This window comes from Anomaloglossus baeobatrachus, chromosome 1, assembly GCF_048569485.1.
Source record: "Anomaloglossus baeobatrachus isolate aAnoBae1 chromosome 1, aAnoBae1.hap1, whole genome shotgun sequence".
Taxonomy (NCBI): Eukaryota; Metazoa; Chordata; class Amphibia; order Anura; family Aromobatidae; genus Anomaloglossus; species Anomaloglossus baeobatrachus.
Window position 1 is genome coordinate 120,739,529 of NC_134353.1, and position 22,615 is coordinate 120,762,143.

The 22,615-nt window shown below is 47.9% G+C and overlaps 1 protein-coding gene across 1 annotated transcript in view; it reads right to left on the reverse strand.

Annotated features, from left to right (window-relative positions):
• The window catches only part of YIPF7 (Yip1 domain family member 7), a 104,420-nt gene extending 102,083 nt beyond the window's left edge, over positions 1 to 2,337 (reverse strand). The window contains exon 1 of the mRNA XM_075334043.1: positions 2,231 to 2,337. The gene's annotated coding sequence lies outside the window, so the exon portion shown is untranslated. The remainder of the gene's footprint in view (positions 1 to 2,230) is intronic.
• Positions 2,338 to 22,615: the final 20,278 nt, after the last annotated feature.

The following is a 22,615-nucleotide window of genomic DNA, read 5'->3' on the forward strand; positions in this document are numbered from 1 at the left end:
ACTGCAGCTCTGGGTGGTGGAGGGGCCAGCTGACTGCAGCACGGGGTGGTCGGGACCTTCTTGACTGCAGCACAGGGTGGTCGGGGCCTTCCTGACTGCAGCACAGCGTGGTCAGGGCCTGCTGACTGCAGCACAGGGTGGTGGGGGCCTGCTGACTGCAGCACAGGGTGGGGGGGCCTGCTGACCGCAGCACAGGGTGGGGGTGCCTGCTGACTGCAGCACAATGTGGTAGGGGCCTGCTGACTGCAGCACAGGGTGGTGGAGGCCTGCTGACTGCAGCACAAGGTGGTGGAGGGGCCCGCTGACTACAGCCCCTGGTAGTGGGGCTGCCCGCTGGCTGCAGCACAGGGTGGTGGAGGGGCCAGCTGACTGCAGCACAGGGTGGGAGCCAGTTGACTGCAGCACAGGGTGGTGGGGGCCAGCTGACTGCAGCACAGGGTGGTGGAGGGGCCCGCTAACTGCAGCCCTGGGTGGTGGGGCGCCTGCTGACTGCAGCCCTGGGTGGTGGAGGGGCCTGCTGACTGCAGCCCTGGGTGGTGGAGGGGCCTGCTGACTCCAGCACAGGGTGATGGGGGCCTGCTGACTGCAGCACAGAGTGGTGGGGGCCTGATGACTGCAGCACAGAGTGGTGGGGGCCTGCTGACTGCAGCACAGGATTGTGGGAGCCCACTGACTGCAGCACAGGGTGGTGGAGGGGCTCACTGACTGCAGCCCCGGGTGGTGGGAGCGCCTGCTGACTGCAGCCTCTGGTGATGGAGGGGCCAGCTAACTGCAGCCCCGGGTGGTGGGGGTGCCTGCTGACTGCAGTCCCTGCCTTGCTTTAGTTGGATGTGTAGAGGGCACATATCCAGCTGAAATGCATTGCTGCTCAGGGTGAGTAAATTTTATTTTTCATTTTGCAGTAGACAAATATACGTGGAGAGGCCCAGGAAGGGCACATATATACAAGAAGGAGGAGATGTACACCAGGAAGAGGATAAAAACCAGAATGGTGACATATATACCAGGAGGAGGACATAAATACCAGGAAGGGGACAGAAACCAGGATGGGGACATATATACCAGGAGGAGGACATTTATGCTAGGAAGGGGACAATAAACCAGGATGGGGACATACATACCAGGATGGGGCAAGGATGCAGACATATATACAAGGAGGATATTATACAGAGAGGCAATAAGTGTGTGTTGGGGATAGTATACAGAGGAGTAGTGTGTGGGAGGTGATATACAGAGGGGCAGTGTGTGAGGATATATACGGTGTATATATATATATATATATATATATATATATATATATATATATATATATATAAAACAGGGGCAGCTTGTGTGTTGGATAGTGTACAAAGGGGCAGCGTACTTAAAGGGTATTACACAGAGGGTCAGTGTGTGTGTGTGTGTGTGCGTGTGTGTGTGTGTTTGTGTGTGTGGCGTTATTATACAGAGTGGTAATGTGTGGGGAATATTATACAGAGGAGCAGTGTGTGTGTGTGTGTATTATACATGGGGCAGTGTCTGAGGGATTTTATACAGAGGGGTCGTGTGTGGGGATATTATACACAGGAGTATTGTGTGGGAGTATACTGAGGGGCAGTGTGTGTGGGGGTATATTATACATATGGGCAGTGTCGGAGAGATATTATGGGGAGGGGCAATGTAGAGGGTATATTATGGAGAGGGGGAGGTGTAGGGGATGTATTATTATTTTTCTAAGGGAAATGCTTCATTTTCTAAAACAACTTCAAGGGTGCTAACACTTTTGGCTGTGACTGTGTGTGTATATATAAATACACACATCTTTTTCCAACAATGGTGGTGAAAGTGTGGAAGGTTTGAGGGATGGAGGCGTAGGTGGGGTGGAGCCTGGGCGGAGTCTCAAGGGGGCCCCAAAATTTTGCCAATATGGGGCCCTAAAATTCCTAGTGGCAACCTTGCTGACTGGTACTGGTCAATACCTTTTGCTAAGGACAGAAGTTAGTAAAAACTAACATTAGTATCATTATTATTTGCTGCCAATTGCTAACAATATCATTAATCATTAGGATTGTTCATTAGTGAACACATGATTGTAAGGAGAATGACAGGCCATAGAGGTAAGCAGAACATTACAGACTGAGGAGGGGGGTGACATGGTCCAAATCCAGCACTGCTGCAGGGTCTGTTAGTACAGGGTGGCACCATCAGAGCAAAGGGTTAATTGCAGAATAAGATTACAATGGGCACATACCTTAAATTAATGTAAGTTACAGAAACACAAGTGTTGCTTATCAGTTTGGATGAGGCCGAGGAGCCGGGAGCTATTTATACTTGGGCTATATTTGGCTGAAGTGCACATGCTCCAGCCAGAAGGATCATCTGATCGCAGGGGGGTAATCACACCCATAATAACGAAACTATGGACACAGGGGGCAGCAGCTCGCTTACTCCCTAAAAGCTGGGATGGATCTAGAAATCTTATGGTCTCATCTGACTTCAGTGGCGTCCACTCCTGGCATCAAAGAAAGAAGTGGCCATTAAGGCATTTTCAGGCTATGGCCATTAATGTAACATGAAGACATCTGGAGTCCACCTGATCTCCAGCTTGGCTCAGATCGGGAGGTCTGAGCAGAAGACTTCCATGATATTTATGGAATATAGAAAGGGGTAGTTGTTTATTAATGAACTGTTTTGGATGCAGTTGATGCTCAGAACAAAATTTCACCTGTTGTGAATGAAAAAAAATATTTAAAAGAACTGAGAGTTGTTGATACCTTTTAATGGCTAACTGAAAAGATGTAATATATGGCCCTGTGCGCACTTACCGGATTTTGCTGCGGATTTTTTGCGGTTTTGCTGCATGTTTCGCTGCAGAAAATGTTCATAACATCTCTGCAGTGAATCACCAGCAAAACCTATGGGAAAAAAAAATCCTGTGCGCACTAGGCGGATTTTGACAGCTGCATGTTTTGCTGCGGGATTCCCGCAGCAAAAACAATTGCATGTCAATTCTTTTCCGCACATCGCTGCGGGATTTCACTCCATTGACTCCAATGTAATCGTGAAATCCCGCAGGGAATAACGCAGGCAGCAAATTCTGTGCGGTTCACTGCGTTTTCCTGCGTTATTCCCTGCGGTACTTCGCGGTTTACCTCCGGTAATGTACATCGCTGCCTGCGGTTTTGCAGGGAAGTGATGTCATTACAGGAAGAGGAAGCGGAGCAGAGAGTAAACACACACAGATCACAGACATAGATCACATAGACACAGACACAGACACATAGAACACACATAGAAAGCAAACGGAAATATAGAAAACAAAGCACGTGGGCTCCGCTGTATATTTACCGTCCAGCCGAGGTAAGCACACAGCGGCGGCACGGTATTCTCAGGCTGGGGAGGGAGAGGGGCAGGGGTAATGTCCTCACTCCCCCTCCCGCAGCCGAGAATATCAGCCGCAGCTGCCCTGGCAATGTCGCATGCATTATGCGGCAGTACCAGAGTGTCCCCGGCTCTTCTTGCTGCCGTGTAGCAGTGGCAGTCAAGGTAATACAAGGAGTTAATGGTGGCGGATCACCGCCATTAACTCCAGGCTTGATCATGGCAGCGTCTATGTGACAGCTGATATGATCAACCCGTAAGTAAAGTGAAAAAACACACAGAAAAATCCCTTATTTTAAATAAAACACAAATAAGCCTCGTTCACCCTTTTATTAACCCCCCCCGAAACAAAGCTCCGACGTAATCCACAGCTCCGGCGTAATCCACAGCTCTGGCGTCCTGCGATGCTTGCATCCAGCCGCGACTGACACAGACACTGCTGGAATGCAGCCTCGCAGCGAGACAGCAGAGGTAACCACAGGGCATTTCCCACGGCCGGTAATGTGAACTCGCTGCCGACCGTGAGAAATGCAGCGTGTGCTCACAGGGACTATCTATCTATCCCTCTATCTATCTATCCCTCTATCTATCTATCTATCTATCTATCTATCTATCTATCTATCTATCTATCTATCCCTCTATCTATCTATCTATCTATCTATCCCTCTATCTATCTATCCCTCTATCTATCTATCTATCCCTCTGTCTGTCTATCTATTCTTCTATCTATTTCTCTATCTCAGAATGAAATGACTTTTTTTTTTTTTAATGTGCTTTATTGCATTGAATGCAATAAAGCACATACCAACCTGCACGCGGCAAAACCGCGGCAATACCGCGAACAATACCGCGGTAAAACCGCAGCAAACCGCATGCGGTTTTCGGGTGCGGTTTGCCGCACTTTTTTACCCCGGGTGCGGTAATCTTTGAATACCTGCGGAATTTTCTTGAGAAAATTCCATTTTCCAGTGCGCACAGGGCCTATAGCAAGCTTTCAAGACTACTCAGGTCTCTTCATCAGGCATGGTATAATCTGGATCTGATTAGTTGTTAAAATGCGAGTGTGACACCTGCTTTGGGAGCGATCTATAGTGTTCCACCCACATTCACCTCTACAGATGCTGCTTCTTTGGTTGAACTGGAGAATACTACAATTCCCAAAGTGCCTTGCAAATCTGGGGGAGGAGGAAACAGGACGGAGGGGTGGAAGGGAGCTGAGTCATCTTGGAGGCGGGAAGCTGCAACTGGGTGTGAGGAGAGACCGTCTAAGAAAGTGACAGGAGGCACCATTAGCAGGAGCTGCGGCCTTCCAGGTTTACCACACCGAAGAAGGATTTTGCCTGCTGTACCAACTCCCTCCCAGACATTGAATCCAGACGCCCCAGTGTGGAATAGTCTGAGAGAACAGGCCTGCTGCAGACAGAAGTGAGTAGGACATTGCTGTGACTTGTAGTTCTACAGTTTGAGAAGTGTGCTGGAGCAAATTACAAGGCCTTGCTAGAGAGGACTTTTGACTGCACTAACTGGGAGTTTGTATAGGACCAGCCCTGGGGAAACACTGCCTTCATTACTTTAAGTGCACCAACGTACTGCAAGCGCGCCGACATCCGCGGCAACTGGGGCCCCAATTTGGGACTGTGTCAATTGTGAGGCTGCAGCTGTTAGTTGGTAGATTGTAAGTAGTCAGCAGAGTGTGTGGTGTAGGTTAAAGAGGAAGCATTACCCCTAACCTTCAGGTTTATTACAAAGAGCCCCTCCTGCATTTTTGTAGAATACTGCATAACAATACCTGTCGTTTCACTGTTATTTGCTTTTTTTCCCTGCAATTACCATTGTCATCCTCCTGCAAATAAACCTGTTAAGATTTCTAACCTCAGTTATTGTGAGTGTGTACGGAGCGTGGGTAGGGGTTTCCCGAGTCGACCCCTAGCAGAAGACAAAGACCCTTCTGCATTCCACCAGAGCTCCTAGCAAGATTCGGGTGGAGGCACTGCGTCATATCAAGGTGAGAACAACCGAACACCCTGCCCCAGCGGCAAATTAAAGGGGTGTTACAGTGGAGGCACTGCTGAGATCGATCAAGACAGGTATCGCTGACATGGAGGCTTTAACTGAAGCACAGGTGTCCACATGGTGTGGGGAAAGAAGTATACTTGAAGAACACAGTTTTGCAGTATGCGGTGAACTCTCCAAGGTACCGGATGAAGAAATACTGAAGATTGTGAACCAAGTTCATGGAGTTGTCCATCCCAGAGTGGTTGACAGAAGGACTGATGAAGGGAGTCCATTATCAGCAGCTCTAATCACTACTGAGGGGACACTGGATAAAGGGTACTTTCCATCTGTCATAGCTGTGCCATTAAAACATGGACCACATTGGAAGATCACCTGGCCTGTGAGGTCCGAAGCAGGGACATCATCTTCGGGTGCAAGTTCACAGCCTAGGAGATCTAGTCGATGTCTACCTTCCACTCCTACTCGGGACAAATCTGAAGAAACAACCATGATGGTTGACGTGGTAGTGGCAGCCATGGAGAAGTTAGTCACCCAGTTTACAAAATTGCAACCTGAAGGGGCCTACCGTCGTCTGAGAACCTTCTCGGGTGTCACTCCTGTCCCAGCTGGTGAAGAAGGGTATGACACGTGGAGGGATGTTACTCTGCAATATCTGGAAGAATGGCAGTGTACTGATGCAGTGAAGAAGCAGAGAATTGTGGAGAGTCTGAAGGGGCCTGCTATGGAAGTGGTGCAGGCTGCTTGGAGAAGTCAGTCAGAGACAACTTCTAAAGATTACATGACTGCTCTTGAAGATGCTTTTGGATCCCCAGAGGATGCCACTGATCTCCTTTATCAACTCCGCACCACCTATCAAAACTCTGGTGAGAAGATGTCAGATTATCTTTATCGATTGGACAAATTGGTGCATAGGGTCGTATCCAAGGGGGGACTTAGGCCCGAACAAGTTGATCAGTGTCGTTTAGAACAAGTGCTCCGAGGAGCTCTGACTCACGATCCCATTGCTCAACGACTGAGGTGTTGCGACAAAGGGCAGATTCCCCGTTCTTTCCATCAGTTGCTTAAAGAAGTCAGACAAGAGGAAGCTCTCCTGGCCGCCAGAGAACAAGTGACCCAGCGAGTGGCTGCTGCCCCTGTACATCTTGAATCCAGCCATCGAGAGGGAGAGTTCTTGAAGGTCATTGAGAGGCAAGGGGAACAGCTTGCCCAACTTCTAGCTGCCCAGGCTCTGAAGGTTGACCAGCTAAAGCAAATTGTTGAGACAGCTGTCAAGAGTCAAAGACCGCCTTTGCAAGTGGCAAGTGATGACCACAGTCTGGTAGAAGATACAAAGCCAGAAGAATGTTTTGTCTGTGGGAGCACCCATCATATGGCTCGCCAGTGTCCGAAGAGGTGGAATTTGAAGAGATCTCGGGACCCCCCACCTAACAAGAAGGAGCAGACGGGAAACGGGAAAGGGGGCCAGTAGAGTCCTATACTGGCCCCCCTTCAAAATCAGAGGTATATTCTACTGCTCCATCTAACCCTGTCCAGTCAGAGCAATTTCCTAAAGGTCTCGTAGGACCAGCACCACATGTACCGGCCTGTATCAATGGGCAGCCATGCACTGTATTACTGGATAGTGGTTCACAAGTGTCCATCATTTTTGAGAAGTGGTACAGAAAATACTTGTCAGATGTGCCCTTGCAACCCCTATCTGGACTTGTAGTCTGGGGTTTGAGTGAAAACAGTTACCCCTACAAAGGATACGTGGCTGTCACACTACGATTCCCAGAGACTATAGCTGGGGTGGAAAGAGAGGTTCCCATCATTGCATTAGTCTGTCCAGACACTGATGAAGACCGGGAAACAGTGCCTGCCATAGTCGGGACAAATGCCAACCTATTCCGTACTCTTGCTCAGTGGTGTCGCAAAATTGGAGGTAATAGATACTCGCAGGCCCTCACAATCCATCCTGTTTGTTTGGCTGCTTATGAGAAGAAAGAGGAAGAGGAAAGGAAGGAACTACGTCCTGAACATTTTGACCTCTGTTTTGAAGGTAGTGATCTGAAGAAGGAGGAAAAGCAGTCAGTGATAAATGGTATGATGAAGCGTGCCGGAACCTTCTCATTGGGTGATTGGGACCTGGGCCTTGCAAGAGGAGTGGAGCATCACATCCGGCTGACTGATGAGAAGCCATTTCGATAAAGATCCCGACGATTGGCTCCCGCCGATGTGGAGGATGTTCGAAAGCATTTATGGGGTTTACTGGACACTGGAGTCATAATAGAGTCCAACAGCCCATACGCATCTCCGATAGTGATCGCTCGGAAGAAGAATGGAGCTATTAGGATGTGTGTGGATTATCGCACCCTGAACAAACGCACTGTGCCTGATCAGTATACTGTGCCCAAGATTGATGAAGCTTTAGATTGCCTGCAGGGAAGCCAGTGGTTTTCTGTGTTAGATCTTCGGAGTGGATATTACCAGATACCCATGAGCAAGGAGGATCAGGAGAAGACTGCTTTCATTTGCCCTATCGGTTTCTATGAGTTTCAACGGATGCCGCAAGGAGTGACCGGTGCCCCTGCTACTTTCCAGAGATGTATGGACAAGGTGATGGGAGACATGAACTTTCGTGAGGTCCTGGTTTACCTGGATGATCTGATTGTATTTGGCCACACCTTGGAAGAGCACAACCTGAGGTTATTTAAGGTGTTGGACCGGCTAGAGGAAGCTGGGTTAAAACTATCCCTCGACAAGTGCCTGTTCTGCCAGAAATCTGTGAAGTATGTAGGACACATTGTCAGCCGAGAAGGAATCTCCACGGATCCAGGCAAAATAGAAGCTGTGATGGAGTGGCCCAAACCCACCAAATTGGGGGAGCTTAGATCTTTTCTAGGTTTCAGCGGGTACTACAGAAGATTTGTGCCACAATATTCCAAGATCGCAAAGCCATTGACAGCCCTCACTCAAGGGTATCCCCCACCTCGAGGGACAGCTCGCTCCAAGAAACCTGCAACAAAAACCTACTTTAAGGTGAATGAGCCTTTCGGAGAGAGATGGACATCAGAGTGTGATGAAGCCTTTGAGAAACTCAAGTCCTGCTTGACCCAGGCACCTGTACTGGCCTATGCAGACCCCAACAAGCCATACGTACTTCATGTGGATGCTTCTTTTGATGGACTTGGAGCAGTCTTATACCAGGAGCACTATGGCGTCCTGCGGCCAGTCTACTACATCAGTCGTGGATTGTCTCCGAGTGAGCGCAATTACCCAGCACATAAACTGGAGTTCTTGGCCTTGAAATGGGCTGTGGTGGACAAGCTGCATGACCACCTCTATGGAGTGCATTTCCAAGTTCATACTGACAACAATCCACTGACCTATGTGAGGACTACAGCAAAGCTGGATGCTACTGGCCATAGATGGCTCGCCGCGCTAGCTATATATGATTTCAGCCTGAAGTACCGACCTGGTGCCACCAACATCGATGCAGATGCTCTGTCCCGCCTGCCCAGGCAGATGGTGAATGAAGAAGAAGAAGCCTGGATTGAGGTTCCAGCCCCAGAGGTGAAAGCTATGTGTCATCGACATCAAGGAAGGATTGCTCAATCAGGGGGCTGTGCTACCTTCTTAGGGGCTCCAGAGGAAGCTCTTCCACTATTGTTCTGTCAACTGATCAACGTTGATGCTGGCTCCCTGCCTCAACTGACTCAAAACCAGATTGAAAAGGCTCAACAGGAAGATCCTTCTGTGGGAGTTGTTCGATGGTGGGTGAAAAGGGGCCAAAAGCCTGAGAGGAATGCTCTGAAGACACAAGAGTCTGTTCTCTTGACCCGACAGTTAGACTTTCTGGTGGTGAAAAATGGATTGCTGCACCGCGAGGTCAAACGCCAAAATCGAGAAGTTAGTGTCCAGTTGGTGCTTCCTGCTCAGTTCCGTGAGATGGTCATAAGGGCACTGCATGATGATCATGGACACCTTGGGGTGGAAAAGACCACCAGCCTCATAGCAGATCGGTTCTATTGGCCAAAGATGGAAGCTGACATTGAACAATACTGTAAATCTTGTAAGCGGTGTATCCTAAGGAAAACCTTACCTTCTCGGTCCGCCCCCCTTGTTAACATAACCAGTGATGGCCCCCTTGATTTAGTGTGTATCGACTTCCTTTCCATTGAGCCTGATGAAGGAAACGTCAGCAACGTTCTAGTGGTCACTGATCATTTCACAAGATATGCTCAAGCTTACACCACTAGAGATCAGAAGGCAACCACTGTGGCTAAAACCTTGTGGGAGAAATTCTTTGTGCATTATGGGCTGCCAGCACGCATCCATTCTGACCAAGGGAGAGATTTTGAGAGTCGGCTAATTAAGGAGTTGTGTGAGGTTTGTGGGATCAAGAAGTCCAGGACCACACCATTTCATCCGCAAGGAGACCCTCAGCCTGAAAGATTCAACCGTACCCTTCTTAACATGCTGGGCACTTTGGATTCAAAACAGAAAGGAAGGTGGAGTCGACACATAAGTCAATTAGTTCACGCCTACAACTGCACCAAAAATGAGTCAACAGGGTACTCGCCCTACTTCCTCATGTTTGGAAGGGAAGCCAGACTACCTGTGGATATTAGTTTTGGAGTGTCCCCTGGCAATTCATCTGGGAAGAACTACCTGAAGTATGTGTCACAGCTGAAGGAACAATTAAAGGAGGCCTACAAGTTGGCTGATGAGGCCTCTGGTCGATCCGGGAGGCGAAACAAAATGTACTACGACCGCAGAGTCCGGGACCAAGTCCTGCAACCTGGAGATAGGGTCCTCATCCGTCAGTTGGGCCTCCATGGAAAACACAAGCTTTCTGATCGATGGCGTTCAGAACCTTATGTGGTGGTAGAGAAGTTGCATGGCATCCCAGTCTACAGAGTGAAGCCTGAGAAAGGCGGGGGGGTGTTAAGACCTATCATCGTCAGCATTTGCTACCTATAGGACAGAATGTCCGATTCCAGTTGCCACAACGCACCGAAGCCCATGCAACCACCCGATCTCACCGAAGGAGTCTTCGGCCGCCGCAAGCGACTCATCCTGTGGTCCCTCCTGAAGGTAGTGAGAGTGATTCCAGTGATGAATGTGGACCATGCTTCAGATGGACAAGTGACCCAGGTTCTGTAATTCCAGATCATACAGACCAACCAGCTGAAGAAGTGTCCCAAGACGAGTGTGGTCCGGCACCAAACCCATGTTGCGATCAGTCGGGAGAGAGTTTAGAAAATGCAGAGCTGCCAAGTGAAGAGGTTGCTGTCATAGAGCCTGAAAGTCAAGAGCTAGGGGTCGATGAGGGGGTCCCTGTCCCTGCCGTGCACACTCGTCCAAAACGGGACATTAGACCCCCCATGATGCTGACATATGACCAGATGGGGCAAGTCACTGAGGTTCCTAGAGTAGTACACCCCTATTCCAACTATGCGTGGCCCTATTTCCCCCCTACAGCTATGTGGCCTGTTAGTGATTTGGGTGTAACTAGTTGTGGTGTTAGTCAGGATGCTTTAACACAAAATTTCCTTCCAGGTGGTGAGTCTTCATTTTGTGCTTGGGAGCCTACAGCGACTCACCCGGGGGAGAGTGTGACACCTGCTTTGGGAGCGATCTATAGTGTTCCACCCACATTCACCTCTACAGATGCTGCTTCTTTGGTTGAACTGGAGAATACTACAATTCCCAAAGTGCCTTGCAAATCTGGTGGAGGAGGAAACAGGACGGAGGGGTGGAAGGGAGCTGAGTCATCTTGGAGGCGGGAAGCTGCAACTGGGTGTGAGGAGAGACCGTCTAAGAAAGTGACAGGAGGCACCATTAGCAGGAGCTGCGGCCTTCCAGGTTTACCACACCGAAGAAGGATTTTGCCTGCTGTACCAACTCCCTCCCAGACATTGAATCCAGACGCCCCAGTGTGGAATAGTCTGAGAGAACAGGCCTGCTGCAGACAGAAGTGAGTAGGACATTGCTGTGACTTGTAGTTCTACAGTTTGAGAAGTGTGCTGGAGCAAATTACAAGGCCTTGCTAGAGAGGACTTTTGACTGCACTAACTGGGAGTTTGTATAGGACCAGCCCTGGGGAAACACTGCCTTCATTACTTTAAGTGCACCAACGTACTGCAAGCGCGCCGACATCCGCGGCAACTGGGGCCCCAATTTGCGACTGTGTCAATTGTGAGGCTGCAGCTGTTAGTTGGTAGATTGTAAGTAGTCAGCAGAGTGTGTGGTGTAGGTTAAAGAGGAAGCATTACCCCTAACCTTCAGGTTTATTACAAAGAGCCCCTCCTGCATTTTTGTAGAATACTGCATAACAATACCTGTCGTTTCACTGTTATTTGCTTTTTTTCCCTGCAATTACCATTGTCATCCTCCTGCAAATAAACCTGTTAAGATTTCTAACCTCAGTTATTGTGAGTGTGTACGGAGCGTGGGTAGGGGTTTCCCGAGTCGACCCCTAGCAGAAGACAAAGACCCTTCTGCATTCCACCAGAGCTCCTAGCAAGATTCGGGTGGAGGCACTGCGTCATATCAAGGTGAGAACAACCGAACACCCTGCCCCAGCGGCAAATTAAAGGGGTGTTACACAGGTAAAATATATCTTTGTACCGTGTTAGCCATTAGATAGAAAGAAAAGGTTTAAAAGAACTGAGAGTTCTCACTGGTTGATACCTTTTAATGGCTAACTGAAAACATGGTAATAAATAGCAAGCTTTCAAGACTTCTCAGGTGTCTTCATCAGGCTCAGGATAACACAAAATTTGAAGAATCACATATATATATACAAACAGTTGTGGCAGTAAACGTTGCAGCAGTTCATAGATAAGCAGTGTGAAAGTTTTATTGTCGTCTGATTGAGGTCTGGTCCAGAGCTGTGATGCCCCCAGATAATCTGAGGAGCACATTTTTACATTCTTTTTACATCAATTAAGAAATGTGCTCCTCAGACCTTCTGGGGGCATCACAGCTCTGGACCAGAGCAGACAGTACAAAAATATATTTTACCTGCATTTTTAACAACTAATCAGATCCAGATTCCTGATAAAAATCTCTTTTTTTTTTTAAGTTTTTTGGGTTTGTGTCAACATTTTCTGAGACCCGTAACTTTTCTTACTTCTCCATTGATGGCTTATTTTTTACATGAGAAGCTGCCTTTTCTTTCTTTTAGGTGTTTATCATATGAGTTAACATTTTATATTTTGACAGATCTACATGATTACCAAATATTTTTATTTTGTTTTATTTCTTTTTCTTATTTCTTGGCTAATATAGATATGATTCAATCTTTTTGGTTTTTTTTAAAGAAAATCTGTCACCAGATTTTTTTCCTCATAATGTAGTGTGAGCAGCATAATGTAGAGACAGAGACCCTGATTCCAGCGATGTCACTTACTGAGCTGTTTGCTGTCATTTTGATAAAATCACTGTTTCTCTGCTGCAGATTTAGCAGTTATACAGAGCTCATGAATATGCTGGACTACCTGGCAGTAGGACAAGTAGTTCTCTAATGATAAAATCCTTGTTTAATCAGCAGTAGATTATCAAAACTACACTAAGCTGCCCAGTAAGTGACACATTGCTGGAATCAGGATCTCTGCCTCTATGTTAAGCTGCTTTTAGACTTAGTGGCAAGAACCTGGTGACAGATTCTCTTTAAAGGGAATCTGTCACTAAGGTTTTGCCACCTAATCTGGGAGCAGCATAAACTAGGGGCAGAGATCCTGATTCCAGCGATGTGTCACTTACTGGGCTGCTTAAGCCAGCTTTACACGCTACAATATCGTTAATGATTTATTGTCGGGGTCACGTTGTTTGTGACGCACATCCGGCGTCATTAACGATATCGCAGTGTGTGACACTTATGTGCGACTTAAAATGATCGCAAAAGCGGCCAAAATCGTTTGCCGCGGAGAGGTCGTCCTGAAACAAAAAATCGTTCTCTTCTAATTAGCGATGTTGTTCCTCGTTCCTGCGGCAACACACATTGCTGTGTGTGACACCGCAGGAGCGAGGAACATCTGTGGCGCCCTGGGCAAGCCAGGACGTCACAAGCACTACACCAACACACCCCACACTCCCGGTCAGGCACACCGAAGTCAGACAAAAACCCTTGTTGCCTTCCTCCAGGGGCTGATGTTCACACCAGGGGGTGGGGAGTTCACAGTCCTGGAGGCGGGAAAAGTAGAGAGTTGAGTTTTGGAAGTGAAAGTGAGAGAAAGGAAAGTGGTAGAGGAGCAGAGAGAAGTGGTCCGGGTGTGTGGCCCGGACGGATCAGCAAGGTTGGCAGACGGTGGTGACCGTCTGCAGGAGACGCCTATTGGAGCTAGCTGTAAGGACCGTGGACGGGCGGTGGCCCGGCGGTACCGGACCGGTACGCAAAGAGAAGCCAGCACCATCCGGCAGGGGCTTACGGACCCCGACAAGGCTAGGAGTCACCGTGAATTTGTCAAATCCGTTAGCGAAGGGAACCTCCTGGGTTTCCCAGCAGCCAAGTCCCGACAGAAGGCAACCGTCCAACCGAGAGAGGGAAACACAGTCACCGCCAAGGCTAAAGTTCCCAGGGCCAGAGCCTGCGGGCAAAAGGGGCTCCTTCAGCACCCATCCAAGCTGGGGAGCGGGTTACCGGTGGGAACCCATTGGAACCGTACACACTACACAGGTGCAGGGAAAGGCAGTCACCATCAACCTGCCGGGAGGAGAAACACCGCAGCCGTCTGTGGGACCCGTCCATCCAGCCGTTTGTTTTACCAGAGACTCTGTGTACATCATTGGCTGAGTGAGTACCACCGTGCCGTGCGGCACAGTTCTGCCCCCGCGACCCTGCACCTCGCCAGGCCCCGTAACCCGCCTGCAATCCATCCCTACCCCATCACCGGGGCCCCGGGACAACCAACCTCCTACTCACGGAGGGGAGAACTAACATCCAGGCTGCTCCCTGTCATCGCTACCGGGATCCCCGTCCAGAGCAGCGGTGGTGTCACCAATCTCACCACAACCGTGGGTGGCGTCACGGACAATATCAAATCCCCACAATCAATCCCCACCCTTTTCACTCACGGGCGAGGAACGCTGCTCGAGTCCCCGAGATCCGGCCCACCGTTCGAGCCACCACCAAGCAGCAGCCGCAGCAGCAGCGGCCGGACTCGAGCAGTGGGAGAGCGCAGCGTCCCCTCCTCCACCCGCGACACATCTCCTTACCTGCGTCCACCACCAATGCGGAAGGAAGGAGGTGGGCGGGATGTTTACGTCCCGCTCATCTCCGCCCCCCAGCTTCTATTGGACGCCTGCCGTGTGACGTCGCTCTGATGCCACACGACCCGCCCCCTTAGAAAGGAGGCGGATCGCCGGCCAGAGCGACATCGCAGGCCAGTTAAGTCCATGTGATGGGGGTAAGAGAGGTTGTGCACGACGGGCAGCGATTTGCCCGTGGCGCACAATCGACGGGGGCAGGTACGATCGCTTGCGATCTCGCTAGCAAGATCGCAGCGTGTAAAGCCCGCTCTAGTGTCATGTAAGCCATGGGAGAGTGAGTGCCGAAACCACTGGAGTGTTGTTATTTTACCGGAGGCAAACATGAGGATTGAGAAGGGGTAGTCCGAATAATGGACAATACTGAATACTGAACTGAGACAGTTAGAACATTTATCCTCCTACTTTTATATGGTACTGTAAATATTACCGGTATATATACCTATGGTGACAAGAACAAAGTGCATGAGCCTTTATCCTGCATCACGTCACAGGCAAAAAACATCCTTCACAACAAATATCTGATAAAATCACAATATTCATTATTGCGGTCCGTCATCTCGGCACCTTTATTTCAGAAGACATCAGCAATCCCCTTCGATTAAATATGTGACAGCATACGTTAAGAGTCAAGCCGATCAATTTACTACCGATAAACTGATTACATCAACCCACTGCTTCCTGACGGAGCCCCTGTCTGCAGCTTCACTGTTCATCCGTTACTAACTGCAATATTCCCGGGGATGAAATATTTATAAAGCCATGTGAAAGGTGATGTTTTATGAGGTAACAAAAATTGCATTCCTAAATTATATCCTATAATAATTCAGCCGGCAGCCATGCCAGTCTGGATCTGGCTGTACGATGCCCTGATTTATCATCTCTTGCTGGCTGATATATCACTAGACGGCATCCTCGGATATTTACAGCCAGGATGTGAATATATTACTTTATGAAACTCCATGATGTGTGTCCTGCTGCTTGTATGACTGTAGTGTAATTACTTATAGATACGAGAATCAAAACTTTGATAAAATTTGCTTTACCCAGATGACATCTAATTCTTCTATCCATGTGAACACTTCCACTACATGTCCCAACATTTCAGAGTTTTTCTGAAATCAATTTATGATGACTGAAAATGGAAGATCAGATTTTTGTATAATCACATTTTAAATTGGGCACAATTCCTACACCTCTGCTTATTGGTGTCATGCACGGAGTTGGAGATATCCGTATATACTGTGCGACACTCAGACCAACGGGCATCTGACACACTACCAAAAAACACCACAAAAAAGGGGGATACATGAGGGTAACAATACAACAGAGGTCCCTGCCGCTAGGGAGGAGGGTTAGGGGGCACCTCCCGAACTCACCTCAAGCTGACTCCTTAGCTCCCTAGCTTCCGTATACAGGTTTTTTCAACCTGTCGGCGAGCAGGATACCTTGGTCCCTCAGCTGGCCCTACACTCACCCTGCCTAGTGAGTAGGCTAACGAGTTCACTAGACTCACCACTACACTAATAAACGTGGAGGGAAAGGAAAGACAGATGGGGATACACAGAAGGATACAAAACACCAAACTTCACAGCAGCTGATGGACTCTAAAGTAGCAGATGGATGGGCACAGGACAATTCCTCAGCAGTTCCTTCCACCAGGCTGGCCAGAGTAGAAATGAATTCTAACAGCAGCAAGAATTGCTGTGAAAGCTCCACTATTTAACCTAAATGGGTGTGGATCCAAAGCAGCAACAGCTGACCTGCAATACTTAATTGAAGTAAACAGAAATTAACTTGTGAGATGCCAAAGAAAAGGAAACTTCTTTTAAATTAGGAGTCAAGATGGAGATGTGAGGCTCCAGTCCTAAGGCTGTCACTAGTCTCGAAACAGTAGGGAGACGACCGTGACAATTGGGTCTCCCAATGTTTTTATGTTATAGACCCCAGGAAAACTCAGAAGGTCCAGTGATCAAGGATGAGAAGTGCACCACATTGTAAAATTTTACATTGTTTTTACCACTTAAATGCATTTATGCATTTTAGCTAGATTTTTTTGGGTCAGAAATCTCTATGGTTAGGCCAGGTCCATACTGTTGTTAATATTTTCCTTTTCATGTACCATTATACTAACAAAAAAAATAAACTCATGTAAAAAATGGACTCATCAGATGACAGACTGCACTCAATGGACCTTATAGATTATAAAGAGATCCCCGGAGTATTTGTTGGGTTGTTCATTTTAAGGGGAAATTATATGGGAGAACTGAAGTCTCCTGATGGAGGTTTAACGAGGCAGTTCACTACTCATTTTTCTAAGCAACATCAATATTATGTTGAGAAGCATAGTTTCTCTCAGATACCTTGTGTTGCCAAAAGTGCCTATGAGTGGTGCTATTGCGGTCCGCTCATCCCCTTCTCGTGAACCCTAGGCTCCGTGATCTCTGATGCCCGGTGATGTCACATCAGCTTCCAGTTGACCGGACCGCAATAACACCACTCACAGGCACTTTTGGCAACACAAGGTATTTGAAAGAAGCCTTGTTTCTCAACAGTATATCGATGTTGCTTGGAAAATTAAGTAGTGAACCACCCCTTCAAATACAGATGTGTACAAAGCCTTTGGAGCAATCACACGACCGTGTTTTGTGGCTTATGTTTCGACTGCAATGTCAGGCTTAAAAGCGGAACTCATAACTAGTGATGAGCGAACCCATGCATATTTGGGTTTGTCGAACTAGAACGGATTAAAAAACTGTAGATTGGCAGCCGAACGTGACCCTGGACGCCAAACTCCATATATGTCTAAGGGACCTGAACTTTTGCATTATAAAATGGTGTTAGTAAGTGCTAGAGGGGCTGCAAACAAAAGAAAATAAGGAATAAAGCAGTGAAGTTCTACTTACCAACCTCCTCTGCAGCTGTAACACAGATTCCGGGTCCAATGATTAGCTCTCATACATATTCACTGCTTCCCCCACCCAGCATCAGTCCCAGTGGCTGGGATTGGTTGTAGTGAGACCACGCGACCATCCTCTGAGACAGTGTCTGTGATTGGTCTGCATCCCTATAGTGGTGTAAAAATAAATTAATTAAAAAATGATGTAAGGTCCACCCATATTGATATACCCAGTGCAGAGAAAGCAGACGGCTACAGGCTGAGAGGCCCTAGCTGTGTGCTTATCTTGGTTTTGTATCAAAATATGAGGAACCCCATGCAGCTTTTCAAAAATTCTTTAAATAATTTTAAAAAATGACATGCGACCCCCCCCCTCCAATTTTGATACCCAGCCAAGATGAAACCAACAGCTGGGAGCTGGTGTTCTCAGCCTGGAAAGACCCATGGTTATTGGGCACACCAGCCTACAAACGGCAGCACGTAGCTGCCCAAAATTGTTGCATTCTGTAGATGTGACAATTCTTGTGTTTTACCCGACTCATTTCAATTGCCCTGGTGCAGTGGCAATTGGGGTAATATAACGGGTTAATGACAACTGTAATTTGTCAAAGTTCACAGTTACCACTAAGCCCTGGATTAGTTATGGGGAGGGATCTATGAGACCTGCCATTCCTAATCCTGTAAGTAATAAGAAATACAGTGGAACCTTGCTTAACGAGAACAATCCGTTCTGGGACTGTGCTTGTTAACCAAGGTACTTGTTCAGCAAAGCAAGATTTCCCATAGGAAATCATTGCAATGCAGACAATTCCTTCCACAACTTGTTAAATGTCCCATCCTGGTCCCCTATTCTGTCATTCCACACATGCACAAACATGTACAAACACACACAAACTCACACAAACACACACAAACACACAAGCACGCATGCACACGCATATATTATATGCTCACCTTAGCTTCCGTTCCATCGCCGGTCTCCTGGGACTTGCTGTTCTCCGGTACGGGCTGTGTATCAGGTTACCATAATGACGAGAGAGGAACTTCCGCTCCCAGCGCGCTGACGTCAAAGGCAGAGCCGCTTGCCTCTGATTGGCCAGCGCGCTGCCTTTGAGTAGCGGTGACAGGAAGTTCCTGCTGTGTCGCTATGGATGCCGATGCACAGCCTGGAGTGGAGCGGAACGGCGAACTACAGGACCCAGGAGACCGGCGATGAAACGGAAGGTACACATATTATATGCTCACCTTACCTTCCGTTCCACCGCCAGCCTCATGGTACTTGTAGTTCGCCGCGAGGACGTAGCGATGTACCCGGGAACCATGAGACCGGAGGTGGAACGGAAGGTAAGGTGAGCAATGAGCATAATACTGTATGTGTGTGCGTGCGTGTTTGTGTGTGTTTGTGCGTACATGTGTGTGTTTGTGTGGACTGCAAGTGTGGGTCAGAGCGCGGTGGATGTACGTAACCGGAAGTGTGTGCGGTGAGAATTTTGCTCGTACAGCAAAGCTTTCTCGTAAAGCGGGTTACAAATTTACAGAAAGCTTTGCTTGTTAAGCGAAATTCTCGTTAAGTGGGTTACTCGTTAAGCAAGGTACCACTGTAAACCACAAACACAGAAAAATCCTTTATTTAAAAAAAAACAAACAAAAAAAAAAACCAACACTTTCTCCAATTTATTAATCCCCAAAACACCACCCATGTCCACCGAAATCCACACCACGATGTCCCACAACAATCCTGGCTCTGCAACATACTGAAGTTGCAGCACGCGGGCACATTTAAGAGCATAACCGCCCTCTGCGGCTTTAGGCAGCTCCCATCAGGGGTGCAGCTTTTCACTGACAGCACCGTTTAGCCACGGCTCTGATGACAGTTGTAGTCAGTAACCGACATTTGTGAATATCTGCTCTTTACTGTTTCCATTAAACTGGACTCTGATTTCTACCATTTCACTGATTTCCCTGCTGTCCACAGCCCTTCATAATAATAGTAAAAAACTGTTTGGCCTTCAAATACTGAATTTGAACACAGACTTCCCTGAGAAGTCAGAGTTTGAATTCGAGATATGGACACTAGGTGCCTGGTACAAATGCTGAGCTTTACCATATGGGTTCACTCATCACTAGAGATAAGCGGACCTGTAGAATTTCGGGTGTGCTGGGGTCAGCCAGACTTTAGATCAGACTTTAGATTCAGTTCGGAACCCAGACTTGACCTGAACTTGATCTTGGAGCCCAGTGGAAGTCAATAATTGGGCAGTTTGTCTCTATGCCCACATACAGCCAGCCATAAACAGAACAAGTCCGGTGAGGAAGGGCAAGGTTATTTTGAACACACTACATCCGAAAATATTGTCCTCAGTGTGAGCCATTCAGAGACTGCAAACGGTTCCCACTAAGCAGAGCTCCGAGCGTACCCGAGCACAACGATTCTCAATCGAGTGGTCAGCATACAAACAGGACCCGAACTCCGACACTGATTTTGTACGAACTCTGAACTTTACAGCTCAGATTCACTCATCTCTATTCATCACTACTTATATATGCTCATTTAAATGGAAGTTGTATGTGTGACGCCCTGGACTAGCCAGGTAGTCACAGATAGTGCCCCGCATAACACCTTCCTCCAATAAGGTAACAGCAGCCAACCACATTAAAAACCTAGTCACCTCCCACAGAGCTTGATGGACACACCAGGGGGCGGAGCCAGGTGGTTGGCCATGCCCATCGAGGAGTTCAGAGGGCCTGGGGCAGGAAAAGAGCTCAGTTTCAGTTCCAGTAGGAGTAGTTCAAGTTCGAGTTGAAGTGCAGCAGGCCTGTGGTGACAGGTCTGCAGCGGAGACTGACAGATGTGAGGGTCGTAGTCCGCACACCTTGGCTAGGAGGCAGACGGTGGTCTAGCCTGCAGGAGCCGGGAAGACGGCTCGGTGGAACCGTGGTGCACCAGACCCTGAACGAAGTCCAGAAGCCACTGGGCTGAGTCAAGTCTACTGATTGCGGTCTGGACTATAGGTCCTTTCCCACACAAGTCCTGACTAAAGACAACAGTCCACCAAGGGGGATAGAAAGCCACCGCACAGGCAGAGAGATCCCATGGGTCAGCGTCTGTGGGCAAATGGGCTCCTCCGACATCCACAAAGCCGGGGAGCGGACTCCCGTTGCTGAAGCATAGGCAGTCAATACATTCACAACATGGTGCAGGAGAAAGGCAAAGACCTCCAAACCGGAAGGGGGCACCAGACGCAGCTGGCTGCGGGCACCGATCACCATCAACTTTGTTTACCAGAGACGTGTGTGTGTCAGTAACTGTGAGTACAACAGTGCCATCCGGCAGCGCGCCGCCCTGCACTGCCCGGCTACTCTCCCCAACGGGCCCCGGGGCCATCATCCCTGCCCACGGAGGGGTTAACATCTTGCTGCATCACCATCTCCCCCGGGTGCCCCTTAACTGCAGCGGTGGTGTCTACACCTTCACCACGCCCCGTGGGTGGCGTCACGAACTTAAACACAGCTCCGGCCATCCACCAACCTACCAACCCCCTAAGTAGCGCTAGCAAAATCCTTTCAGAGCGAAGTGACCCCGGGTCTGGAGGCGCTCGAGCCACCCACCGGCGAGCCCGGATCCGAGCGGCTCGGATGCAGCCGAGTGCGGGGAGGTACATATGTACATATCCCTACAGATCTGTCCCACATCTATGGATTATTTTACATAAATAAACACTGCCCCACCATGAAGCAAAGGTCTATATCATAAGCTATATATACCCCTGTCTAATGTGGATAATATAAATATACTGGTTATTGCATCCTTTAGCATTGGATGTTTGGCACCTGTATTATATACCGATTACACGTATAACATGTGCTTGTATTGACAGCATTACTTCGTTTTGTAAATCTTGAATAATTGCATTCAGACATTTTCATGTTAGTTGCAGGTAGCATTAATCAATACAGAGATCATACAGTCACATATGATGATTTACACAGTAATTCATTACTAATTCATATATATTAACATCCCTTAGACTATCCTTAGAAGATATCACTGACACTATGCAATGCTGTACACAACAAACCGCAAAACCAATAATTTCAATAGAGGTATTGACATAAAAACCATAAAGAACCCTCTAAAAATGAATACATTATTCATTTTTGCTAAATCAATTAATAACACATTCATTTTTAAAGTTTTTTTTTATGGTTTTCACTGCACTATACTCTTTTGATTGTATTACTAATTACTATCACTGACATTTCTTGTGACATTATTGCCAGTTAATAGGATAATTTTTGAACAAAAATACTATATTTTTTTAAATAATAATATAAACATGTATTATTTTATTTAGATTCATGGACTCTTGGTTCTCCTTTATTTAGAGGTTATAGGATCTAATTGATGGCTGTCGTAGTGCACTGTTTTAATAATTAACTTACATAACTTTCTATAGAAAACTACAATAGCAGTACTGCCTCTACTATAGCACGCTGCTATAAAAAACACGCTCTAGCGCAGGGGTCTCAAACACGAGGCCCAGGGGTTGCATGCACCGTAGACCCCTTGATGATCGTAGCCTAGTTAAAGTGAGCCTGTCAGGTGCAATATGCAGCCAGAACCACGAGCAGTTCTGGGTGTATATTGCTAATCCCTGCCTAACTGTCCCTGTATCTAGTAGCATAGATAAAGAGATCTTTAGAAAAAGTATTTCTAAAGATTCTTAATGATATGCTAATGAGACCAGCCACTAGTCACAAGGGCGTTAGTTCCCTTGCCTAGTTGGCCTCCTGGGCATGTTAGCATGCCCATGTGGGGTGAGATTGGCCATGTCAGAGGGATGGTTGATCTCACCGCTCTCTGCTGACACTGCGCCTGACGCTGAATTTTAGTTCAGTGCGCATGATCAGAAGTCCCGGACTTCTAGTCATGCGTACCATGAAGCTGGGTGTATGTATGTGTCCCTGCTTCAAACTGGTGTAGTAGGCATGACTGAAAGTCTGCGGACGTTCTGATTGTGCGCACTGAGCTGAAAACCAGCGGTGGCAGCAGAGGTGAGAGCAACTCCTCTGACGCTGCACACTCAT